Below are 26,914 nucleotides of genomic sequence, written 5' to 3'. Positions count from 1 at the left end.
GAATAGACAAGTGCCAGAAGACGGAGTGCTACTGAAAGGGTCAGGCTCCTGTCTCAGTTTTACTGTATGTGGAAGAGTTGCATCACATTAATTTTAAATTGGCCTGTCCCAAATTCACTCCATTTTACAACAAAAAAATAATTTGCCAATGTCTCTCTGCTCCCTCACCCTTCTTAGAGCATGATCCCTTTCAGTGACTGCACCATTTAAAGCATGATCTCATAAAGAAATTACATAATTTTGCCATCCCTCTGCCTATGGTAGAGCCACCATATGAATGTTGAAGGACAGTGTGGACTGGGGACCTCAGCGATTCTGGATAAACACTCTCCAGTGCCTGTGGAAAAGGGCCTGGGCACACACACTGCCCGTGGGACTATCAGCCTCTCTGCAGATGCAGTCCAGTACAGACTTACAGCCCACGTCCATCTTATCTGCAAGCAAACAGCAGTCAGGTTCTGGACATGCAGCAGCCTGGGGTGCTGAGGATCTTGTTGCCACAAAAATGCAGAAAATACCTTTCCTCTCAAAAGGTTTTCCCAGCTGAGATCTGGGATTGGATTGTGTATACAGGACTGCATAACACAGGATCATCTCTGTTATCAAGCACAATCCTAGCACAGACTGATGGATCTCCAGGGCCTTTCAAGGTTTGGGCCCTGGGTACTCACAGCTCAAAGCCTGCTCCTTAAGGCAGGGGTCTCTATCTATGCCTATCAATTCTGGCAACTCATAGTTAGTTTGAAGTCTCTTGGCTTATTTCAGTTTCAGTTATTTCAAGCAGTTTCAGCTGGCTTAATTCAATGACAACAACAGAACTCATAGAGCCCTACACATATTATATAAGGTTGAAACAAAGAGAAGAAAGACCCAAATGAATGTCCCATGGAAAGAAAACCTTCAGCAAGTTAATTATGCTCTGTTAATTGTGGTTCTGGTCTTGGCCTCTGCTGGGCAACCTGGGGATGTGGCTGGCCAACCAGCACATGGGTGGCTTGGACAGATGGAGCAGATCCTCTGGGCCTTGAAAGAATCTGTAGTTTTGTGCAGACATTGGTGGGGCATGGGGAAGGAAATTTGAGGTGTTGTCAGGATGGCTAAGACAATGGGAGCCAGAACAGAGGCGATAAGGTTATGCCAGAGGAGGGACTGGCATCTATGGATACAGAAAACAAATCTATAGGACTCCAGGCTTTTTCAATTGTGCTGTTCCTGGAACAACTTGTTAAATTTTATGATACCGTCTCCATTCTTACTTCTCATTTGGAAGTGATATGAAACAAATCCCCGATGAGCTTTCACATCTCACTATGGGATAAAACTCAGCATTTAAGAGTCAGGAATTTATTTTGCCTTTCTGGTCCCTAGTGACTTCATTCAGTACTCTTGTAAGCCTGATTTCTGCCGCCTAAAATATTCCATAGCCATTTGTCACCATTATCTATTGCTTTACTAACGTTACTTAGGTAAATTATTATAATCTCAGCAAAAATATTTTAGTATTTCCTTTACAACTTTGTTTAAAGTAGTCTAAGCAGAATTAGATTAATAAAACATGTATTTCAATGTAGTTCAAAGTAACTTAGCTAGATATGTGCATGCCCATTAGTTCTGCAATAACAAGCACAGTGTATAAAGCCTGATTTTAACCATCAGGACAAGTAGTGACATTTTCTATTTCTCTTGAAAATCTGCTTGTAATGTAGGAGTTCCAGTTCATCCTCAAAATCAAACATTTTGGTCACTGTTAATAACATACTTGACAAGTCAAAAGTACTAACACTCAATATATGTTGGGTTCAAGAGTCATCTTTTGCTTTAAACATCCTAAACTATTCTGTTTCCCTACAGAACTTGCTTTTTCTGCGTCAGCACTGCTCCTATTTCTCTACTACTCTGGGCCTGCATATAGTCTGGTTCTCCCAAAGCAGTCTTCATAGCTTGTACAAGAAATGCCTCTCTAAGATATGCTCTAGTTTACTGTCAGATAACTCCTGAAGGCTCATTTCCAGATGCTCATTGGCATTTAATAATGCTGAATTAATTCCTAAATAACTGTAATCTGTTTATTCTCAGGTGCCTAACTTCAATAGAAAACTACATTACCAATATTACAATACCATTACTATGACCTATGCTGCCTTAACTCTTCTCTTTTCAGTATAAATTATCCGAACATAGCATCCTATTCTCAAGTCACAGGAACATCAACCTTGCTTTTTTTGCTTGTCCTCCCAGCACACACAAAGCCTGAATGTTATCTGAATTTAATAAGAACAGTAATACAGCACTGCAATGGAAATCCAAGTGAAGATACAAGAATAAGGTTGTGTATTCTGCGCAATTCAAAAGCAATGTTATTTTAAATTGATCCCTAGTACTTATTAAGAACAGTTCTTATGTCTTTATTAAAAGAAAAATAATATAATGCACAATATTTTAATGGCACTGTAAAGAAAATTTACTGTAAAGAGTGGTAAAAAAAGTGGAGAAAAATACTACTTTTTGTCTATTCTCTTTGTGGGATATGGAGCTTTTGGGAAAAAGAATGCACCACATCTACCCTGTGACATATAGAAGCAGACAAGAGGATTTGTGACTATTTGTTGGCCACATATTTGTTGCGAAAGTTTTCCACAGGGACTAATACCTGGTTCTTTAGTGTTTGAAGCTCTCTGCTGCATAGATTGAGTCTTTCTGCACATTTCCATGGAGTGCATCAGCCCAGTACACAGCACTCTTTGGGAGACAGCCCTTAATAATAAATAATAGCAGTGTAAGATGTAGGGTAGCTCCCTTTTCCTCCGAGGTCTACTGATATTGTCTACCCTTTTCTGTATGCAATGGTGAGCATAGTATTTCAATGGAATTCAGTGCCAAAATTCTCATTAATCTCAATGGAGTTGCATTCTGCATGGACTTGATGTTTGAGACACATTTGATAATTTTCAGTTCTACCTTTATAAGTAAATATTTCATGCTTGAAGCCTGGCATCAGCAATGACTAAAGTCTCCTGTCAGAGACACCTCTGTACTTTCACAGTCACAGCCTTTCCCCTTAACCTTTCCAAGACATTCTCATTCCAGAGCTGGGGAATGGCAAAGGAAGGAGAAACACAATCACTACAGACTCCCACTGATATCTTTCTACAGCAAAATTGCCCATTTGTCTGAACTGAGCAAGTCAGGATATCTAACTATTTCATTTAGGCAGATGAGAAAGGACTTTCTTTTTCTTGCAGTCTACCAGTCACTTTCCTGAAATAATTGCTTTTACTAGTATCCACTGCAATGCACTCCATAAATTGGGAAGAAATAATCCTGAAGGCTTGAAGCAAGACTGAACACAATTTCAGAGGCCTTATTCATAAGTGAAATCAACAATCTATGCTAAGCTATTATTAGAAGTTCAAGGCGGAATTTCTATCCTGGATAAAAAAAAATAAATAATTGAACGCCCTTGAGTCAAAGTCTGCAATTGCTCTTGGAAGGGAAAAAGTACCACATCACTTAAAAAGCCCTATCTTTATATTTTTTCTGCTCCACCTTTCTAACCCTGACATATGTGTTCAAGCTCCCCAGAGACGGATTTCAGTGTTGTTGCAGGAATTTGTCAGAAGAGTGCAGTGTATAGTAACAGAGAGCAGTGCTGATGTCATGCAACAAGTCTCATGAGCAGAATTAATATCCTTCATTAGATGGGCTGATATAGCTGAAGAAATGTTATGAGTCCACAAGCTTGTCCAGCTTTATCATCTGGGCCAACAACAGTTAGCACCTCTTTTCACTCAGGTCCCTTTGCTAGTCAGAGGTGCAGCAAGACCTTCCAGTATGAGGCTGGACCAGACATCCTCAGTAAGGCACAGGCTGCCTGCAGTGCTTGATGAGATGACACCACATAAAGTTACCTCCATCTCACGAACTCAGTGGAATTTTTACAACAGAGCACATCTAATGGATGCTAGTAAAAACAAACTCCACTTATTTTGTCACAAGAAGTAAATAGGGTGAGCACATCAACTGTATTTAGGTACTTACATTCTGCTCTAATTCTAAACTAATGTACTTAGTATATAATTTTGTAACCAAGAAGTGTAATAGAATCTAATGTACTAATGCATAACACTTTTCATCCCATATACTGCAGCCAGACAGCTTCTTACAATTAGTACTACTATTTTTATCTTCCTTTTTTTTTTTGTGTTTGTTTTTTTTTTTTTTTTAAAGTAATACACATAGATTCATTAAGAACTGCAATGTAATGCACAGGATGCCCACACTTTTCCTCCTCTGTCTTCTGCATGAAGAAAAAAGAAAGAAAAAAGGGTCACCTAATGTGACTAGAAGATGCATGCACAGCTAAGAATGAATACTAACTGTGTGCTCAAAAAAAACATTAAAGCATTAGGCGAAGCATTAGTAATCCAACTCTATGTACTTTACAACAACTCACTGCCAGAAAGAAACATGGTGAGGACAAAAATAAAATAAAACAAACAAACAAGCAAAAAAAATATATAAATTATGATTTCCCCATATAAGCTAACTGAAATATTTGTAGCAATAATATGAGAGTGTTTCATTCATTCACAAAACAGTCTGATTGAATGATAATCAAATTAATTATCTATAGTAACTGAACAGTTGAGAGTCCAGGTTGAAATTTAATAAACCACACTGCATGAGGATGCTTATAGATAAATCACAGCTTGTGAGTCTGTGAGCATCATTTATTTTAAAACACTGCGCTGTTTCTGCAAATTGCATTTATTAAAGCTGTGCAAAAGCTTCAAGTCTTTTCAAAGGTGAGGACATTTTGATTCTGCTCTTTCTTGTTATTTAAGATTTACCTCACAGAATCACAGAATGAGTAAGGTTGGAAAGGACCACGGATGTGTCATCTTGTCCAACTTTCCTGTTCAAGCAGGATTGCCCTAGGGCACATTGCACAGGATTGTGTCCAGATAATTCAGGAATATTTCCAGTGAGGGAGACTCCACAACCTCTCTGGACAATCTGTTCCAATGTGTGGTCACCCATACAGTAAAGAACTTCCTCATATTCATGTAGAACTTCCTGTTAATCAGTTTCTGCCCATTGCCTCTTGTCCTGTTGAGAAGAGCCTGGCTCCATCCTCCTTTCAGATACTTATAAACATTGATGAGGTCCCTTCTCAGTCCTCTCTTCTCCAGGCTGAACAGGTACAACTTCCTCATCCTTTCATTGTAAAAGAGATGCTCTAGTCCTTTTACAGGACTCACTCCAGGAGCTTCATGTCTTTCTTGTACTGGGGAGTCCAGAACTGGACACAGCACTCACCAGGACTAAGCAGAGGTCCAGGATCACCTCTCTCAACATGCAAGCAATACTCTTCCTAATGCACCTCAATTGCCTTCTTGATATAATTGGCCTTCTTGACCACAAGGGCACGCTGCTGGCTCATTGACAGCATCCACCAGGACCCCCAGCTCCTTCTCTGCAGAGCTGTTTTCCAGCAGGTCAGCTGCCAGCCTGTCCTGGTACGAGGAGTTATTCTTCCCCAGGTGCAGAATCCTGCATTTACCTTTGTTAAACCTCAAGCAGTTTTTCTTTGCTCATCTCTCTAACCTGTCAAGGTCTTTCTGAATGGCACAGCCCTCTAGGGTATTGACTGCTCCTCCCAGCTTTCTGTCATCAGTGAACTTGCTGAGGAGGCATCTGCCCCTTCATCCAAGTCATTGGTGAATAAGTTAAACAATCCTGGGCCCAGTATTGAACCTTGAGGGGCACCACTAGTGACAGGCCTCCAACTAGATCGTGTGACAATGAACCCTCTGGGATCTGCTGTTCAAACAGATCTCAGTCCACCTCAATCTGTGTCCTCCCCAGTAATTCTTAGTGAAATGTGTTTGGCAGAGTCATGCGGGGAAGAAAAACATGGGTGCAGCTGTTTGCCCAAGCTTGATCCCACCTTTTCATATTTTCCCTCTTGAGCTCATAGCCCCAAACCCATTTGCACCACTTATTGCCCTAAAATAGATGCCAATGTGTAGGCCTGTGACCCTCTGTGCATATGGCTACTCCTCATTTTTATTTGCTTTGCCTGTGCTAAGACATCCAGGGCACACTTAGCGTGGTCTGAGCTGCCAAGGGGGTTGGAGGAGGGGTGGCCACAGGATTGTGTCTTATGCAGAGACACACCCTGCTCTGCCCAAAATATGGGAAGGAGAGTGCCAAAATCTGCTAATAAGACATGTCCTAGCAGCCCTTTTATAGCAGCCAAAGGGCAAACTAGAGAAGCAAGGCTGACCAGACTGTGGCACAGCTTCCCCCCCTCTTCTTCCAGCTGGCAAGACCCTGGGAACCAGGATTGTGCCAGGACGAGGAGGTGTGGGAAGTCATAGGGTGTGAGAAAGCAGCTTCCCGACCACTATTTCTACAGGGTTTGTGGGAGAGCACAGTGCTACCTGACAGTGTGGCCCCAGCTTTGAGGGGCCCCATGGCCTGTCCTGGGTGGCCACCCTCCACCTTGGATGCTGGATGCCAGCAGGATGTGGGGGATTGCAGCTGTCAGTAGCTCCCTGGTGAGAAAGGGTGGCTCCTGGTGGTCCTGGCATGGGAACTGTGCTCCTGTCCCATGCAGGGACATGGCACGTGTGAACACTTGAGTGACGTTCATACTCAGGACCCACAAGGTTAATTACAATGCCACCTGTAGGAGGTACTTTCCCACAAATACTAACCTTCTGTTTTTTCCATATGCTCCCATATGGTCCAATTTTTCTTCATAAGCGGAGTTGTACTAGAGATAAGAAATGACAGCAAAGCTTTACTTTTGTGCCTGTAATGTCAAAAACAGAAGTCACCTGGCTTCGACAAATGCAGGGTTTAAAAAAAAAAAAAAGAAAAAGTTTTAATTTAAATAAATTTCACCTTTTCCTTCCACACTGTAACTTCTTAGGAATAATTTGCATTCACAAGGTACATACAATTTGATAGACTTTGTCATGAAACATTTTCATCTGTGCATAGCAGGAGGTCAGTGAGAAGACTCAGACTGCCTTATCTTGGCATCCTTTCTGTAGCCTTCTCACTTCACACCCTTGTTGCAGTCCAAATATGCTCAGCTCTACAAATGTAGAAACATTACAGAAATCAGATACAATCTCTATTAATCTTGGGAGGAGCAGAAAAAGCACTTTGATTGTGATGTACTAAAACCATAGCATTAATGTGTGATGTAATACAAAATAGTATTAATCCTTCAAATAATAGGTGGAATAAGCATACATTTTCTTAATTGATTGCTACTAATTCTTATCGGCAATAAGAAAAAAATCAGAAAATGAAATGTTTGGAGCATCTCAGGTTTCTCCATATGATGTCTAAAACAGACTTTGTAAGCAGATCGACTGAAATCTCCCTGGTTTTAAAAATGTGTGAATGGTTGTGAGAGGAATACCCTAAACAAGTCAATTCTAGAGAAGCTTTCAACAATAAAGAGCCTGTGTTTTGCCGTGAATTGTGCATATGCACACAAATGCTCATCCATAATGTGAATTTAAAATAATCCTGATGGGAGTGAGAGGGGGGAAGGGACACATGGAAATAACTAGGCAGACTTTGACCCTTTGTGTCAGAAAACAAAGCCTTCTAGTTCGAATCTGAGATAGCAGTTCCCATTTGACATGGTTTCAACAGACATACACGCCTTCTGGCTTAAGCCTGTCCCTAAAGGATAGTAAGACCAAGCAAAGCTTGCTTACAAGCCACCCAAGCGCAACATGATGGTTTTAAGTGGAAACAAATGAATGGAATAGATGTAATTAAAAATCCAAACTGAATTAGGCAAAATTGCTACAGCTTCACTTTACAAAGTCAGTGAAGGGCGGGAATGGAGCATCTGGAATAGCTATTTGGCATAGGGTCACTATGAAGATGAATTAGGGTTAATTTTCTGCTGGAGTGTAGGTCAGGCACTGTGCTGTGGCAGAACACTCATTTTGCTGGGTATGTTTTGGCCTACTTACAACTTTAGAAAATAAATATTGCAATGTTAAATTAAATATGCTCTGTGACAAGGACTTGCAACATTGGGAGAATGTGATTTATATGCAATTGGCTCATATATACCATCTAATATGATATGCACAGTGTAATGAAAGCTCAAGGGTCTGATCTGCAGTGCAGAAATGCTTTACAATCCTCTTTCAGGTTGCACATTGTTTTTTCTTCCTCTTTTTCTTCTTCTTTTTTTTCTTTTTTTAATGACTACATGAGTTAATTAGTGGTTATGTACTCTGTCTCTTTGCCTGGCCTAGCTTATTCCTACTGCAATAAATCTCTTTTCTTTCCCTCTCCCAAGGATCATTACAACTTTAGCCAGCACTGTCAAAAAAACTAATTGAAAGCCACCTGCTTTTAGGATCACCTTAATGAAAACCGGCAAAGTTAAGAAATAAAATTCAATCAACTTCCTAATAGTCTGTAATTTCCTATTAATTCACAAAGTGCAGAGGCAGAAAACCCCACACAAGGTCCTTTCTGTTTTCACTGCTGGCCTTATTGCCCAGACCTCCTTATATTTGTATAATTAGAAATTATTATTTTTGTAACCTAAATCTCTCATCATTCTTTAACATGGAACTAATAGCTTTACATTTCATCTTTTCAACTGCAGTTGCACAAAAAATGAAAATACTTCCAAATGGCCTTCCCATTATAAATCGATCTGGTCCTTTTGCTAAACACTTGGGTTCTTTTAATCAGGTCCAGATTCAGCAGAACTTTTAAAGATATCAAAGTCCACTTAAGCACTTACACAAATGATCTAAATCTCACTGCCTTTGATGGCATTCAAAAAACTGCAGGAATCTGGGGAAAGACTGATTACGCAGGACTGAATAGGTATGAATTTCCTGAGAGGGGCCTTGTTACCCAAACGTGCAAAACCCTTCAGCACTTACCGAACCTCAGGCAGGTGACTGAGTCCTATGGAAGTTGATGGGAAATGAGTGTGTGCTTCAAGATAAGCACCTTGCTACCATTGCTGCCAGTACACAATTTAGTCGAGTGAGCATGAGTAAAAGGAAACGTTCTTGAGATAGCTTGTTGGTTAAACTGTTTCTCCTAACTAGTTTCCGACTTACTCTTAATTGTGGAGAAATAAGCCTGGAAAAGGATAAAACTGGCTGATTTACTTCCTTTAGGCCAACTGAAGCAAAATACTGAGAAAAGTAAAAACAAAAGGGGAACAAGAGACAGATGGGACTAACGACTATTTGTGTTACAGCAGGGCTTAGATGTCCCAGTAAAGCCCAAGATCCCACTGCGCTAGACGCTGTGCAAACATGTCAGTGAGGGTGTTCAGTAAAGGAGAGTTGCCTGTAAACACTGCATGTGGAAGTAAGTCCCTTTGAAGTCAGCCAGAGCCCAAGCATGCAAGAGGTTTGTACTGCCGAGACATACGTTTCAAGCTGTATGAGTAATTGCTATCAAGTGTGCCGGAGCAGAAGAGAGGGTCTCTCGTATGATGGCCACCAAAGACATAATGAGCCGAGGAAAAATAATAAGGTCACAGATAATATATTGGTTGTATTTAATAGCCCAGTGTTTGCTTCCTGTGAGTGTAATCATATCATTATTCTCCTACTTCAAAAGAATAAAAACTCTATTTAGATGAAATGCATTTAAAACTATGCAGGTGACATGCAGTAAGGGATAAATGCTACCTTCATGCAAATATATGCATCTCTCATCAATTATAGTAATAAGATATGCAAAGGAAGATAAGAGGAATATAATTTGATCCTTTTTGGAAGCTATTCTGAAATTCACGCTGGATGTACTGTGTGTGCATGCACAGAAGAGGAAGAACAGTGAGGAGTCACAGCACTGCAGAGCCTTCCCAAAGACGACAAATTCCTACTGCTTCAGAAGTGGACTGATTCCTACAGAAGGTTAACAGGCCTAGAAACAAGGTGAGCCCCCAGTTTGTGAACCCACAGTTTCAATGATGCAATAATTGCTACAACATGAAGAAAAGGTTTAAAAACAAAGGCATACAGAAGAACGAAAGGAAGGAAATAACACCAGTCAGGAATAATTATCCCAGTGTATAAAACTTTCCACTCCTTTATTATCATAAATTGCAAAGTTTTATTGATGCATATTTTATCACAGCACTCTTGCCATATGTGATCTGAAGATTCAGAGCCTGTCCCCGGGGACAACGGTACTGATATAGATAATCAAGAATTCCTTTTATGCTTCTCTCAACACAGCCACAGCTCAGATTGAAATTAACATCTTTTACAATGAAACACCAGTTTTCTGCCACAACTAGACATGACAGCTGGAGAGAGAGACCTGCTTATCCAGTTATTCCTTCAAGTCTCGATTTCATTATGGCCGTGAAGATGTAAACTAACTACAAAGCAATGCGGACGGTCACTGAATACCAGAAAAATGAATCTGCATGCAACCTGCCACGTGAAGAAATGGGAGAGAAGTGCTTCCAAATAAATCTAGGGATGAAAAGTAAAGATCAGAGGCTGCCCCTGAAAAAAAAGCAACGAAGAGGTATCCAAAAGCTTTGAACTTTTGCAGCATTCACTGCCTGGATTTGACTGGGTGATGCTTGCACACACGCATGTGTGCACAGGAGTGGAACCCATGGTCAGAAAGAAGCCTAGCATGGGGCTCTGTCCTCCTTAAATCCTCCAAAGCAAGGATTTTATCTAGTGGAAGCACTAAGGCTGCTTAGTGTTGGTACCTGTTCCTGGACATCTTTTTAAGCTTGACTGCTTCCACTCGTGCATCATCCCCATTTCTCACGCTACTGAGGAGAGGGGCATGGAAGCTGTTAAGCTCTGCTCCCTGAGGGTCATACGTCACTGTAGCATCTGAGTGCCTGCTAGTAGAGCTTTAAACAACCAACATCTGCCATGTGTGGTTCTCCCTCTCATCCTACTCCCAAAGGAGAACTGGGCATGCATTGTAGTGTTTTGTTTTTGCAGGACTTTGTTTTTGTTGTTTTAAATCTACATGCTGCCATATGTTAGGAAGTTAAAAAAAAAAGGCAGCACCTTGCTTGTGAAGGGGAAGATGGTGGGGTTTGTGATGGTCATTAGTCTCTGAAGGAGCTAGTGCCAAGGTCTCAGTCAGTCTTCCCAGAAGGTGCAGCTTCTTGCTGGCTGCTAGAAAGGTGCAAACTTCACAGACTGCCACAGGGAGATAAAGCTGATAAAGCACTGGACTCACGTATTTTCTGTGTGTAAAACTGGTTCAAGACCACCTTTGAGCCCTTGCCTACATATCACAACATTTCAAAAGAGCCTGTTGCTATGTTGTATTACATGCTAGGATAATACATAGCAACACCTACTCCATCTATCACTGGCTTTTTTGATTTTCTTTTCTGATTAATGTCATGTCACCTAGGGGTTATCTCCAAACAGGGAAGCCAAGAAGAGAGGTTATCAATGTAAGTTTTGAAATACTTAAGTTGGTAAATGTGCTGTTAAGAGATGGAAAGAATGCTCAGGAAACATTTAAAGGATATTGCATGCCTTCAGTTTAGATCAGGAAAGAAGTACACAAAAAAGGTGCATGCCGCTTTTCCAGCCTTGTGTCTTTGTCTTTCTGTGAGTTGGACAAAACAGTACTTCTGCATTTCAGTTCTGTAGACCACCTCAGGCTAAAAGCATGTAATAGCAAGCCCACTTAAGGGTCATTTTCAAGTAAGACAGGGAAACAGAAGGCTATGAAAGAAGATGGATATATGGCATAACTGCAGTGTAAGGATCTAATTTAGATCATCAGCAGAAAAAACAGCACTAACACATTAGCTGGATGAGTCTTCAGTGGATAAAAATGAGAGGGCAGGACCTTTCACCCTGCATTAGGACACTGTCATTTTCACTTTCCTGAAGCCAAGCAATGTTTAGAATTTCCTGCTTCTCATCCCACTGGAAGGGAAAGGTTGATTCCCAAATGCTCATTTCCCAGAGTTTACTTTTATAGAATGCTGTTATTGCAAAGACTTAATATTGAAGATACTCTCTGCATGAAGGACACTTTGGAACATAGGTTCAGATGACCTGGATTTCTCCAGTCTTGCACACACACATACACAGAGCACACAGAGTTATGGTTGCAACCTCACTCCAACTATAAAGTCTAGATTACCTTAGTATCATTTGAGAGAAATGTAGCAGTACCTATTATTTTTCCTTTCACAAGAGATTTAAGATCATATTTACTATGATCTATGATTTACTGTGATGCAATTTTTGTATCAGATTGAAAAAAGAAAATTTCCATCTTGCAAAAAGTTATAGTATTTGGTATTTCTCCCCTGGCAGGCTAAAAAGCCCAAATAATGCAATTTATCTTTCCAGGGATTTTTTAAAAAATCAATTAAAAAAGGCAAAAATTTTAACTTCTATGTTATGAAATGGGTAACCTTAAATTTAAAAAAAAAAATGTTCAGTGTTGCGGGCAAGGAGGGACGTGTGGATCTTGCTCCTTCACTCCACCCTAAATGGCCACAACTGGGAAATGATATTTTTGACCCACCTGTCTCTATCTATCTTATGGATTCCTCTTCCCAGCCAGAATTAGAACCTGACCAGGTATGACACTCTCATAGTGTGGCTGTTCCCAAGATGCTTCACGCCAATGAAAAATCTCATTCCAAATACAAAATATATATGCCAGCCAGATTTTCCTCTGTTGAGCATTTTGCTAAAAGGTCTATTTTCCCTATGAACATTTTCAAATTTAACGAACAACGGGAAAATACTTAGTTGGACACTTTTGTGATCAAACCTAGTTTTTTTATTACAATTTGCTTTTTGAATCCTTTGAGTGGAACTATCAAGGCAGAATAACAGGTAAGAACACTAATATCAACCTAGAGTCTCAGTGTGATGTGTGAACAAGGAAGAACTTTGAAAAGCATTTGAGATTAATCTTTCTTCACAGCCTCAAGTTTTAAAAGTACTATTTATAAACAACTCTTCTCATCATTCTTTTCATAGAAAAGTTGGTTTTAAAAATTATTTTACACATGACAATCAAGAAGCAGACTGGAACACTTTTCTGTAAAACTCTTAGTATGGTAGATAACTGTAATCTGGTAATCTGTACAAGGCCCATCACGATGGATAGAATGACCAAGTCAAAGGGCAAGGGGGTCATCACTGTAACACAACAATAACAGTAAATTAATTAAAAAAAAGTTCAGAGACCATCAAGCAATCAAAAATCAGTTGCTTACTATGAATAAAATTCAGACTCTCTTTGAGTGAAACTTCATTCTTATTTCACCAGTACAACCCCATTGAAAGCAGTGAGCTTGCATTACTCTATCAAAAAGCAGAATAACATAGAGATATGCCATGCTGTAAAAATTTTTTATATCTTTCTTTGAAATACTGACATGGGTCATTCTCTCAGACACCTGTCTGTCCTGAGACAGTAAAACCTGGATCTTTAGGATAGATACAATGTAATTAAAACTAGAATATGACCTATGGGGAAAGATCTCTCCCCAATTAAATCACATTGTTTTCACTGCTGTACTGGTGTAAATGGTATTTTTATGGATGTGTCCAGAAGAGAACTCAACTGCAATATTTCTTTTCTACTGATGAAATATTAGCATTAAAAAAGCAGTATTTTGCAGAAGTCACATAAACATAGTGCCTCCAACACAATCAATTTTGTTGGAATTATTTTACACCACCCTTCATCCTGGAAATTATATCCCTTCCTTTGTGGAATGTTTTAAAACTTAAAAAAGTTATTTCGAGTAAGATTCAACAGTATATTAACTGGTAAAAATCAAAGTACTCCTTTTTCTCCCCAAGCCCAGAAAAATTAATTTTGTTGCCACTAAAGAAGAACAGATACCCAGCTTTTGAATAGGAACTGACCTAATATTTCTGAAAACCCTGCATGCAATTAGCTTCTTGTAAGAGTCATCTTTCAAGCAGCCTTCTTCTGCCTCTGAACTCCAAAAGTGGCTCATCTGATCCAGCAAAATTAGGATATTAATAGAGAACCATTTATCAAGCTCAATGGGTTTGTTAGAGGCACACTTGCCTAGTTAACCAACACTGTCACGGTGTCTTTTAAAGCAGAAGATATTGTTAAAGCCTTCCTTATTATCTCTACTCTAGGTTTTTTACCCCAGTGTCTCTTCAGCAGAAGGCTGGAAGCAGTGCTGCCTTAGGAGGTGGTGCTCAGACAGTAGAGGGTCTCCTCAAAAAGGGAGCCTTTCTTGGCTATGGGGTGGTGTGACAGCCTCATCCCAAGATGTTGAGATGTCCAAAGGGATGCCTGTTACAGTAAGGTTTACACCTCTTTTTTTTTTTTACCAGAAACATATGAACCTCAAAATTTTCCAGAAAATGATTTCTCAGATCAGGGCTCTTTCTTGTGACTTTGAGAGACACAAATGAAAATCTTGACCTCTTAATTCCTAAATGTGATCACTCTGAGACCTCTTCTTTCTGAGACTTTTCTAAAGGCTTTTGTTTCCGTCTAAAACATGATGATTTTGAAATCCAAGCTTTGGTGAAACAGGAGTGTGATCTACCAGCTCGGATACTTGGATTGCAAGCACTTCAATGCAGCGCTATGCCCTAAATGTTTGTACCACATGGGGATCTGCATGCCGTACAAACCGCAGGCACCTCTACCTAGTACCTAGTACCTGCAGGTACCTCTAAGACACAGATTATAACTAATAATAGAAGTTTTACCTTTGTTTGGTGCTTCAGTCTCAGAAACCTAAACCCACTGTATTTCCTCAAACACTCAGATCCACTGTGTGGGCAAAAGCTACAGAATCCCTGTTCTATCAGGAGAATTGGAACTAAACTCAAACATTGTTCTTATCTAAATATATAATCCCATTAGATTGTGAACCTTTGGCTCTGCCAATAGGGTGTCTAACAGTAGCAGAAGTTGCACTAAGGCTAGACAGTTCTCCCACTCCATCTCTGCCTCCTTTTTCATTCAGACTCACTTGACTGTGCCTGCTGCTCTCATCTATTGCCACCAGTTCTACCCAAGTTTCAGATAAAGCAGCACCATTCTTCGCGGTCCTTTTCCTTAAACATTTAATGTCACATCTGTGATTTTTCTAGTTCCATTTTTTTTTGAGACAGGAATATTGAGCTTATCCCACTGATGTTGACAATACCCCACACATGGCAGAGGACAAGAGGATAAAACACTGTGAACACTGCCTCTTCCCCCTTTCCCTTTTTACTTCCTGTAACCATTACTGGAGAAGAATGTACTGCAAAGTCATAAATAAAGTATACTTGTCAGAAGCTATGATCTTAAAATATTCTAAAGCTTTGTTTGTGCTCTCTCCATAAATTGTTTATTGGTCAATATGGACAGAATTTGCAAATGTAGCCTCCTTTGAAATTTGCTGATATTATCTCCATTCTAAATACTTTCATCTAGTATTATGCTTTCAAAAAACCCCACTTTCTACCCTTCTTTCATTGATGAGAAGTTTTCTAATGCTGAACATTCAATTATGCAGCATTACTTTACCCTGTGTTTCTCATCCTTACGGAGATGGTTAGCACTAAAGGAAAACTCTATGACTGTTACTAGAGTTACTGCTGGAGGTAGGGTTATGCAGTGGGGCTTTGCTTTTTGACTAGTCTCAATCTATACAGTGATGCAAATCAGAAAAGAAAAATTTCAATATAAAATACGTCTCTTAATTTGTATTCTACTTCACTACAACATGTAAATATTCTTCAGGTAACAGATTGATGTTGTGAAATGGTACCCTGATGAGTAAATTATCACAGAAAGTTCATCAAAGCAGTGATTTCAGACATGTGTCTGAATAGCCTGTGAGCATACAGAACGGAAGACATCTCTTTAACTAGAGAAGAGAGCCACCAGCCACCGATCCTTAACAAAGAAAACAGACTTTCTTCTAATTCTGCTGGAGCCTGGTAGTGCAAAGGGTCTTCCAATAAAACAAAATATCCTCCATAGGGTGATATTTCAAACCAGAAGTTAGGTGGTTCAGTCTCTCATCTAGATTGTTCCTAAAGAGGCCAAAGACAGACCAATAGACATAAAACTGTTTTTAAATGTAGGTAATGGTTGATAGATTGGATATTTACAGCCAGTAAGTCAAATATGTTATGACATTTGGTAATTGCCTCTTTAATAAATAACTTGTTAAGTTCCTGGAGAAAAGAAGGTAATTCGTCTCAGAATAAAAACAGTTTTGGTCCAGTAACTCTTTGAGGACAATTTGGTAGGTAAATGTAACTACATGGGGAATTTAGATGCTCAGTGGTCATTAAAAATAATGGGAACTTAAGTGTCCAGATCCTATAGTAGTTTCAAAACCCTTATCCATTTACTCCTGGGACAATTACTTTTTGCCCACTGCAGAGGCATTAACACTGAAACACTCAGAAACAAGAAAGAGAACAAATTGCATAAAAAAACAATGTTAGATGGTTATCTATGAGCATTTTACTGATGTTTTACTAAATTGACACATGAAGAAGAAAACAGAACACCTTATAATTTATTTTTGATACTATAATTATTGATGTTTCAACAAAACAAGGGCTTCATAGTCAAAGGGTTGACTTGCAGTAGGATTAAAGTGGCAACAGATTTTAGTGCATTTTTTGAGGCTAGGAATTTGTAGTAAAAAATTAACACATATTTGCCACATATCATTATATATGTTTGTTATACATAAACATCTATACAGCCCAATAAAGGATTACAGAGTTGATGTAATGGAGCACTTTCTCCCAAAGGTGAGAAACAACTGAATGAGATGGAGATAGCTAATAATAGTAGGGAAAAGTTATTAGCTATACTGGGTATCACTATTGTTAGCCATTCATTGCCTCACTAATAGTCACATATTTAGCAGGTTGTAACACAAATTAGTCTTTAATGGGAGCTCTTTCCATTGCCCAGCAGGACAGCAAGCAAGAAGGCATTTAAAGAGCTACAATGGACCAAACAGGCAAGGGAAACAGACAAGCAGAAGCTGACAGCTCAGTGTTGACCTGCTTTTTTTTTTCCTTTTTCTTTTTTTTTTTTGGCCATTATCTCTTATTTGAACCCAGTACCCAGTTTCTTAGTCCTGCACTTCATGCTGAGTTGTACCATGGGCAGCAGTCAGCTCTAGCCCACCCTTAGTTGTGCAGCTGAACTCACCCTAATGAGGATTTAACCTTTTCCATGACATTACTACACAAAAAAGGTTTAGTCAGGATTTGGTCCAACATTTCTGTAAAATAGTTCCATTTTGTATACAGCCCTAGTATCTACAACACATTGCTGACAGATGCCTTCCTCTTGGCATATTGATGAGCTATAACCTGAAACCGCATCAAAAGTAGGAATCTGATTTTTTGTTTTACAACTCCCCTCCAATGTCCTCTACTCATCCCAGAGACTTACTGTGCTATCCAGATGCTGTTATCCCAATCTCTGTTACCACAGACTCCTCTGCTTTCTGCCGTGCTCATTTACAACACCGTGGAACGGTTATTTGCCTTCTTTTCATATTAGTCTGTTTCCAAGACAGAGCCAAATTCTACACTTGCTACCAATCAGAGCTGTCTTTTTTTGCTTCCGTTATTTTATGAAGACATTTGTCATTTCTTTCTGTCTGCTTCACTCTACAAATCCTCTGTTTTCTTGCCCTCCTGCAGCTTCTTCCTCTGTTCAGTCTCGGCAAGGTTTTGTTGCTATTATCATCGTTTTCTCTCAGCATGCTCTCTGTCCTTTTGAAGGCTGCTTTGACAGATCCTCTCTTGTCATCTGTTTGAAGGTTGATTTCAGCTCTTCCTTACAGGACTGTGCCTATGCGCCTCCTCCGCTGCAAATGTTTAGTGTGGAGCTTGTTCCACCAAAGCTGCTTCTTGTGGCTCTTTCTCCTGAGGAGGGTCACCAGCATGTACAAGGCTGTGGGCCACAGCACTAGTCTGATAATGTCAATAGTTGACTGCTACCTTTCCAGTAGGCCTGGTAGCTCTTCCCCTTGTCATTACCAAGGACGTGCACCAGTCATTTGACAAGATCTCCACTGGGTGTCCAGAAAAGATGTTTAGGCTTGCTATTAGAATAAATTAACCAGCTTGTGTTCACTCCTCCTTGCCACACAGAGATGATCATGAGGAGCAGGCACCCCTAATTGTTTGCATGGTGACTGTACATTTCCGTATCACTTTCTGAAGGAGACAGTGCAGTGGCTCACTCAGGAGATAAGACACTAGTTGGTCGATGCATGCAGCCCTCCCCTGACACTGAAAGAAACGGAGTGTCCAGCTAAAACAGACACCACCGATACACAGTTTTCCCATACTTCCCTTTCTGGGAAGGCATTTGTCTGCCCTTCACAAGTCCTTCATGAGGACGGCTGATTTCCTCCTTATTTCTCTACTCTTCCTTAAAACCATATTTTTGCTCTGAAGCCTTAATATATTATACCTGCAGGTCAAGCAGTAATATTTACTTGAACAGTTAAAGCCCTCCAGATTATGCATGGATTGGAGGATGCTTGGGGCAAAACTTCAAATTTTATTTGAAGGGAAATGCTTCTTTTCATTAAGAAAGCTCCCACTTCGAGGAGTAAGTCTCCTAATTCTTCGAGAGAGACATCAGAATTTCCCCTGTTAAAGCACTTCTCTCCTCTTCAAAAGGATCTTAAAATTAAAAAATAGTCTAATTTCAGCAATGGGCTAAGCACACAGAAAGTACTCCATAATCTGGTGAAGTAGCTATATTATTCTTAAGAGACTTGCCAACTAGTGATCTACTACTGCTATTTTAATTTATGTAACATCATGATTGCAATTCTAAATTAAACTCATACAGGCAAAAAATTTTATAGTTAAGCCTTTGCCTCAATCTTTAACTTTCTTTGCTGTAACAAAGTGACATATTGCAAGGGCTCTTAACTGTGTCTCACAACACCTGGGCATGTACAAAGGTTAATTACTCTACTGAGTTTGCTTGACAAGGTTTTGGTAGTGGCGGGGTGGTTACAGGGTTGCTTGATGTGAGAAGCTGCTAGAAACTTCCCCCATGTCCAATGGAACCAATGCCAGCCAACTCCAAGATGGGCCCACTGCTGGTCAAGGCTGAGCCCATCTGCAATGATGGCATCACCTGTGGGATAACATATTTAAGAACAGGATCAAAAACCCCTGTGCAACAGCAGCCAGAGAGAAGAGTGAGAATATGTGAGAGAAACAGCCCTGCTAACACCAAGATCAGTGAGGAACGAGGGGAAGAAGCACCGGAGCAGAGATTCCTCCTAGCCCGTGGTGAAGACCATGGTGAAACAGGCTGTCTCCCTGTAGCCCGTGGAGATCCATGGTGGAGCAGAGATCCACTCATAACCCCTGGAAGGCCCTACATCAGAGCAAGTGGATGCCTGAATGAGGCTGTGACCTCAGTGGGAAGCCCACACTGGGGCAGACTCCTGGCAGAACCTACGAACGTGTGGAGAGAGGAGCCCATGCTGAAGGCAGCCCATGATGGCAGGACTTTTGGTCCTGCAGGGGACCCACACTGGAGCAATTTGTGAAGAACTGCAGCACATGTCGGAGAAGTTCATGGAAGACTGTATCCTGTGGGAGTGACTCCATGCTGGATCAGGGGAAGAGTGTGAGGAGTCCTCCTCCTGAGGAGGAAGGAGTGGCAGAGACAATATGCGATGAACTGGCTGGAGCCCCAGTTCCCCCCATCCCCCTTTGCCTCTGGGAGGTAGAAAAATTGGGAGTGAAGTTCCATCTGGGGAGAAGGGCTGTGTAATAAACTAATTTTCCCAAGTCAAGTTTGTTGTGATGGTAACTGGTGAGTGATACCCCCTGTCTTTACCTTGACCTGTATTTTCGTTGCATTTTCTCTTCCCTTTTCAGCTGAGGGGAGGGATAGAGTGGCTTTGATGGGCACCTGGGTCCAGCCAGGGTCAACACACCACAATTACAATTACTCATTTTTGACCTTTGATTTGCTAAAAGGAATCACGTAGAAGAATTGAGCCCCAGTGTGGTCTCAACTTGAAAACCTTAAGCACCTCTTGGGCTATGCTGTCAAGGGCTGCATAGTTCAGTAGGGGTAAGCCCTTCACCATTCAGTGAGCACTTACTCCGTTGAGTATCCACACAAAAGCATGAAGGGCATCAGTCCTTCTGAAAAAAAGTATAGTAATTTACAGAAAGGCCTTGCTGAGAAACAAATTCACATGTTCTCCCCAGGGGCCACATGGCACCCTAGCCAGATCTATTCCTTCCCTCTTTGGTGAGAACATGGATATGAACTAATGGCATGGGCCCACAAGAGCATCTCAGGGCGGTCATTTCTAGAAAAACCAAGATACAAAGGCAAAAAGAAGAATATCAAGAGGGAAATTGGGAAGGCAGTCCTGTAACCCAAACACTTCCATGTTTCTCTGACTCAGCTTAATCTTGGACTGGCTATGGCTTGGGGTATCAACCCTTGCATGCTGAACCTTTGAAGAACCATTATAAAAACCATCTCAGACAAATACTTTAAACATACAGAATACATTTGGTAGTGTACCTTGAATTTATTTCTTAGCATATGAAATATACTTATGTTTTTCAAAGCAAAAGAAGTAGTTTAAAAATTGGAACCTCCTGTGACTGCATGAAATGCTCCTTTCATCCATTCAGTCTTTCATGACAGTTATGGTTTCTCAAGTCTGCAAACACTTTTCAAATGGGGGTTCTATCTTTTGGAATTCCATCATGACACAGTTGGTAGTGTTGTAGCTGGTGACTTTTAAGTGTTTAACTTGCAGATGAAATGTATGTAAGTATGTTAAAAATTCCTCTGAAAAAAGTAGGTCTTATACATGTGTTGCTGTCAGTTTTCATAGTTCTATGCTTTTTTTAATTACCCAAGGCATTCTGATTACAGAGCTACAAAGTAATCTATTTAAAGCTGGGTTTTACAGTGATCTAATGGGCACAAAAACCATATGGAATTAGAAACATTTACTTCTCTTCCCCTTCTTATATTGCCAAATATGTTTAATCAAACTTGTTTTAAAAACAAATATTCCCAGGGTAAGGCCTTTCATATCAACTTCTGGTTGTTTCTGTTGAGTTAGAAACCTCTGGCAATTTTTTTCCTACTGAAATGTAAATGATGACATATAGTTAACTAGCAGCATCGCACCACTAAAATACTAAGATGCGTCTTGCTTGCCTCAAACTTCCCTTTCCGTAAGTGCAATGCCTTAGAGGCAGCAGTGTTTAAATGGTACAAAGTACTCTACTAGCACCAGCCTGAATCTTTATTTAGGAGAACAAGCTCCACATTCTTCCCTGCTAACACAGTATATGGGCATGTTCGGCTCCTCCATAAAACACACTCTTACACTATTACTGTCTAAACCAAGGTACAGAACTGACATGACAGATTCATGTTCCCAGCTGTGACATAAGGGCTCTTTGACAATACCACAGTGAAAGCCCTATTAAGAAAACATGTGCCGGACAGTGCATCTGATGTAGTTAAATGCTATAAAAGATTTTCCAGGTGTTAATGAGCTACACGAGTAGAATGAAAATGAGATGGTTCCATGCGCTTGGAAATTCTCAAGAAGCAGGACTCAGGCTCTCAGAGAGATGGACAAACAGCGCTTTATAACCACCACCGGCCACGCTCTGCACCTGACCATGCGAGGTGCTAAGCAGCCCTGACTGTTCACTGGGGAAACTGTTCATTGAGGGTCATTGGCATGGGAAAAGACAGACTTTCATGTCTTCCTGCAGTTTACTACATCCTTTTTACTTTACTCTGTTTGTGAAAAAGCACTAGCTATTTGTCCTTTTTTTTTAAGCATTTTTTTGTCCTAAGGAGAAGGAAAACATTATTCCTGTTACTTCATTTCTTGTTCTTAGTTTTATGAGGGATTCATCTTGACTCAGTATAGATAAGAAACTGTCATTTAACTTGTTAAAGTATCACTACTTAGAGTTTAAGATTTTAAAGGACAGAAATACAGTCTGTTGCATACTTTGAAACAGCAATCGTTGAAATTCATCAAGGCAATGGTAGAGGCTTAAGGTATATTCCTTTAAGCTATGTATAAAATCTTATGTATGGACTGTCCTGAAAATTTCAACCACTGACACTTCTGAGTATGTTATTTTGTACATCAGCTACCTACAGGAGAATTGCTTATTCATATAATCTGTTGACTTGATAGAATATTGTTTCATTTCTTTGGTATGTGTGAATTCTATGGTTCCTGTCCTTGATAAGTTTTGTTTTATCTACATATGACAGGTACAGTGAAGGAAGGCTGCAATGCAGATTTTCTCATGCTGTTGTGACCACAATCTCAGTCTTAATCCTGGTATAAGACTGTATCTAGGAAAAAAAAAAAAGATAATTTTGTCTCCATGCTAATTTCAGCCTGATTTTTCTTGAAGGCGAAGCTTCCAGTATTACAAGAACCAATGGAATGTCTTTTCTCAGAAGTTAATTTAGAACCACCTATTTTATTTCCCACAGACAAGTCAGTACTATTTTATCTTTCATTTCCAATGTAATATCTCAAGTCATCTACCCACTCTTCCAGTATCCCAAGAGAGTTACTTAAATAAACTTGGAGAACTAAATATTCTTAAAGGCGTAAGAAGACTAGGAGGAGAGAATAAGCAAACCAGTCTAATAACACATTGACACAGATTCCTGAAATTCGTATCTTAAGGGTTAAAATTCCTCTGGCTTGCCAGGTGTTCTGTGCAAATGTTGCATTCATACAGTGTAGTATCTGACCATTTAACCGTATGTCAAACAATCTCTGCTATGACAACCAGATGTAGACATTGCCATGGAATGAAATTATCATTTTATTAATTACCCTTTAATTAGTTGATACAGCAGAGAACATGCAGTAATTTAGTCATAATTGGCCTGACTGAGACTCAATACTTAAAGGAATGGAATCTGTTTGTGATACTACTTGTTATGAATAACAATTATATCTGTGACAATGCAATTTTATTATGAAGATGTACTATGCATTTCAAGCAACTTTTAGGTATAAGACAGTATCCAGGATTTAACTACAATTTGTTGGAAAATATTATTCTTGAATAGAAGTGTATAACTCTCTGTGTATTTTCCAAAGCATGTTATAACAATGCAAGAAAGACTTCTTACCTAACTTACTGTGATGACCAAAGTGTATTTTCAATTCATTTTATTACAGAAATGGGGAGCCCTTGCACTTCAGACTCCTCTCAAAATCTTTTCATTACTCTTCAAATTATTTTACAGTTTAATGTGGCATTTGTGCAAGGGGTACACCATGCAAATGTCTAGAAACATTCTCTCATAGAATATTGCAAGCAGAAACTTGAATGGAGTATCTTATGTGATCATTTGTCACTCCACGTTTTGGATTTCTGTAAGAAGAGTAGAACATTCTTAGGTTTCTCAGAGTACATTGGTGCAAGTAAAGTTACCAACATCGCCCACTAGACTGTACCAGTAAGTAAATGTCTTGAAGACATTCCTTCAGTACAGCTTGCTATTAAGTCAGGAATACTCTTCACAGACAGAATACTGAGTATCACTGTGGTAGAGGAGAGCACATTCAACAGCTTAATAAAAATGCTTGTAAAGTGGATCTTACCATTGGCCCTTTCATGCTCAGTTGTTAAGGGATGTTTTTACCATCACTTTTGACAAAATTCTGGAGCCATCATTTTGTCCTTGCTCTTCTAAACTCTGTGACCTCAGCAAAGACTGCAGTGTTTTGTATTAGTTTTGGAATGTTAGACAGACAACATGCTTCATGTTTTCTCCACTTGTTTTTCCATATAAAGCTCCGAAAATGCAGGTCAAAACCTTCAACAAATGCAGTTTCAACAAAATATAACAAGTTGTTTGCTTTTCAGAGTCAAATAAAAAAACTCCCCCCCCCCTTTTTTTTTTCTGTGATGGGTAGCTCCTAGGTTTCTGCATGTGCAGTGACAGAAATTATACTTAACTGAATTAATTTTAAAACCTTGCCCAATTCCAGTATGTTTATTTATATTTTTATGATGAATGGGCATGCTACATAGATGGCTCCCAGCCAAATAAGTCTTTCACATACCTATTCTAAAGTCAAGGAAGTTATACAAAGGATGAGTCTTTTCCTTTACAATTTGACTTCAAGCAATTTTTTTACTTTGCTTAAATTACTATGGACTGCTTTTTAAGTTTGTTTTTTTGTTTGTTTTAATTTATTTTTAAACATAACATCTTTCTATCTTTTTTGAGAGTTAATTCACAATAATTCTTCTTTAGGAAGAATGTATATATATATATGGAAAAACATGCTATATAGGAGAGCAAAACATTTTTTGCCTAGGGTGCCATCTTCCAGTTAATATCAGTAAGTCAGATTCTATCACTTGTAAGTGCATCTTGCTCAACAACTTATCACCACCTCCAGTACAAACACACACAGGTTATAACTTCCTGCTGTGTCACAGGGAATAGCTAACACAGCATAACAAGAGATCATTTCGTTAGATTGCCACAAGAGTCACTGCTGCAAGAAACTTGAGTGGAATGGGGACACAACCACAGCGTTAAAAACTCAAAACAGTTTACCATTAAAGCCTTGTGTGCCTGCTTGAGAAATGTCTTAGAGCAGCACAAAAGCTGGCACCATTAGCTTTCATCCCTGCTGAGCTGGCAATAAAGTGCACACATAAGTAAAATGCATTAATTGGTATTAGTCAATCTAGTTAAGGTGTTCATTCTCCAGGCATCTTCAGATTTCATTTCCATAAAATAGGATTTCTGTAAGTCTCATAACTTGATTTGGTCCAGCCCAAAATGATGTTGTCACAGTGGCATCAAAAGCACAATTACACCCCAGCTTTACAGAGGTGTTCTCTGTCTAAATATACCGGGACCCACGTGCTCCCAGTCTCTCTCTCTCTCTCTCTCTCACACACACACACACAAAAGCAACCCACATAAAAAACCCCAACAACAACAAAAAAACTGCAAAAGAGGAAAAAGTGATACATTTTCCTATCATTTTCCTATAGCTATTCTTCCTCCCTTTCCCCCTTCTTTTTCCTACTGTGCCAGACTGATTACTGCACTTTAAGATCAGAATGAACAATTAACTGCCTAATTATTCCAGTCACACCATGCCACAATGAAATCTTTATTCAGTGTTTACAGCAATCTTTGGCAGAGACTGTCTTGCTGTTTTTAAACCAAGAAGAACTGCTCCCTTTGGCTCCCTTCAGCATCAGCTGCCTGGGTTTCAGAGCTGGATGCCAATAATCAGCCTCCTCTTTTTCTTCCAAAGTAGCTATTTTTTTTTTTAAGGGTGAAAAGACCTATTCTCATCAACTCCCCATATATTCTGCCTGATTTATGTCCCAGCCACTGGGTCTCTTCCTTCCGTATCTTTTAACATGTACCATTTATCCCGCACCCCTCCGCGCCGCTCCCGCAGCGCCTCCAGCCCGGAGCCCTGGACACCCCCGGCGTTGGGGGAGGAGGTGCTTCTTCCTCGGGAGCCAGGGCGAGGGGGCGGGGGGGGATAGTTTCCATCTCCTGCTGCACAGCATCCACACTCATCCCCATATGCACAGCTTTTTCCATAGGGTTTTCTCGTTCTGCAGAAATCCCCGAGGCGGCTCCCCGGCGTCTCCGCCTCAGGAAAGTTGGAGGGAGCCGCTCCGTGCCCCGGGCGCCTCCTTCTGCCCCCTCTCCGTTTTTCCGACATGCTCCCGCTCCCGACGGACAGCCGCGCCGCCGGGACGCTCCGTGCCCATCTCTGCCCTGCCCTGCCCGGCTCTGCCCGGCTCTGCCCACCTGGCAGTGCACCTGCACAGAGTGGGGAAAGATTGTCCCAGGCAAACTCCAGAGCGACCCGGTGTGGGCTCGCTCCGTTCCCTACCGCCTCCTCCTCGCCCTCTGACTGCAGTTGGACAGCTACGGAGTCGGGGAAAGGAGAAAAAAAAAATAACGGAACAACTAAAATTAAAAAAAAAAATAAAAAAATCCCAAACCCTCAGAAGAAAATGAAGAAAAAGAAGAAAAAAGTAAAGAAGAAGAGAGAAAGAAAGAAAGAGAGAGAGAAAAATAAAGAGAAAAGAGAAGGGGGGGCACAGAGAGGAAAATGAAAAAGGCAGAAGGAAAAGTCCGAGAAGGAGAGGTCCGATTACCTTGCAGCGTGGAGATGCTCCTGGCTGCCTTCCTGGCGACGGGACTTCCCTCCTCCGCCGGGTGCGCTCCTCACATCACCGCGCCCCCTGTTCCGCTGCCGCGGAGGGAGCTGCCGCTCGCTCCTGCCTCCGGCTGCGGAGGGAGGCTGGGCTGGGGGGGCTGCGCGGGGCTGCGCGGCAGAGGAGGAGGAGAAGGAGGAGGAGGAGAAGGAGGAGGGAGCCCCCAGGCCGCCCCGCTCCCCGGAGCTGCCCCCGCTGGCAGTGGCCGCCTCTGCCCCTGGCTCGGCTGCCCGCGGATATCGCGGCGGGTCCAGCACTACCGCGGGGACTTGCGAGAGGCGATTGGTGCCGGGGAGCTGCGCCCTCCTGCACCGCCCCTCCCGCCCTCCTTCCCGGGGAACCCCCCTCCCCTCCGCAGCTGTTGCCCTCGTATCCCACCCAGCTCCCCGGCTATGGAAGAGCAGCCCCGTGTCTCTCTTCTGCAGGGCTGGCTACATCTCGGGAGGATCACCACGCGGACTGCCAGAGAACGGGCTGCTGAGGTAGACCAAAAGTCACATCAGAGAGACCAAGCATTCCTTTATTTAAGGAAAAAAGGGTACAGAGATGAAAGCTGAATTTCTTTAGAAGGCTCGATTTTAGTTAATAAACATCCTGAGAGTAATGTCAGAGCTACTTTT

General features: G+C 40.8%; 1 protein-coding gene across 1 annotated transcript in view; it reads right to left on the bottom strand.

Annotated features, from left to right (window-relative positions):
* The window catches only part of CDH20 (cadherin 20), a 119,726-nt gene extending 93,296 nt beyond the window's left edge, over positions 1-26,430 (bottom strand). Inside the window, exon 1 of the mRNA XM_050321787.1 lies at positions 26,235-26,430. The gene's annotated coding sequence lies outside the window, so the exon portion shown is untranslated. The remainder of the gene's footprint in view (positions 1-26,234) is intronic.
* Between the last annotated feature and the right edge of the window lie 484 nt (positions 26,431-26,914).

This window comes from Myiozetetes cayanensis, unplaced genomic scaffold (genome assembly GCF_022539395.1).
Source record: "Myiozetetes cayanensis isolate MyiCay16 unplaced genomic scaffold, myiCay2020 scf1, whole genome shotgun sequence".
In the NCBI taxonomy this organism is placed as follows: Eukaryota; Metazoa; Chordata; class Aves; order Passeriformes; family Tyrannidae; genus Myiozetetes; species Myiozetetes cayanensis.
This window is presented reverse-complemented; position numbering and strand designations above follow the sequence as displayed.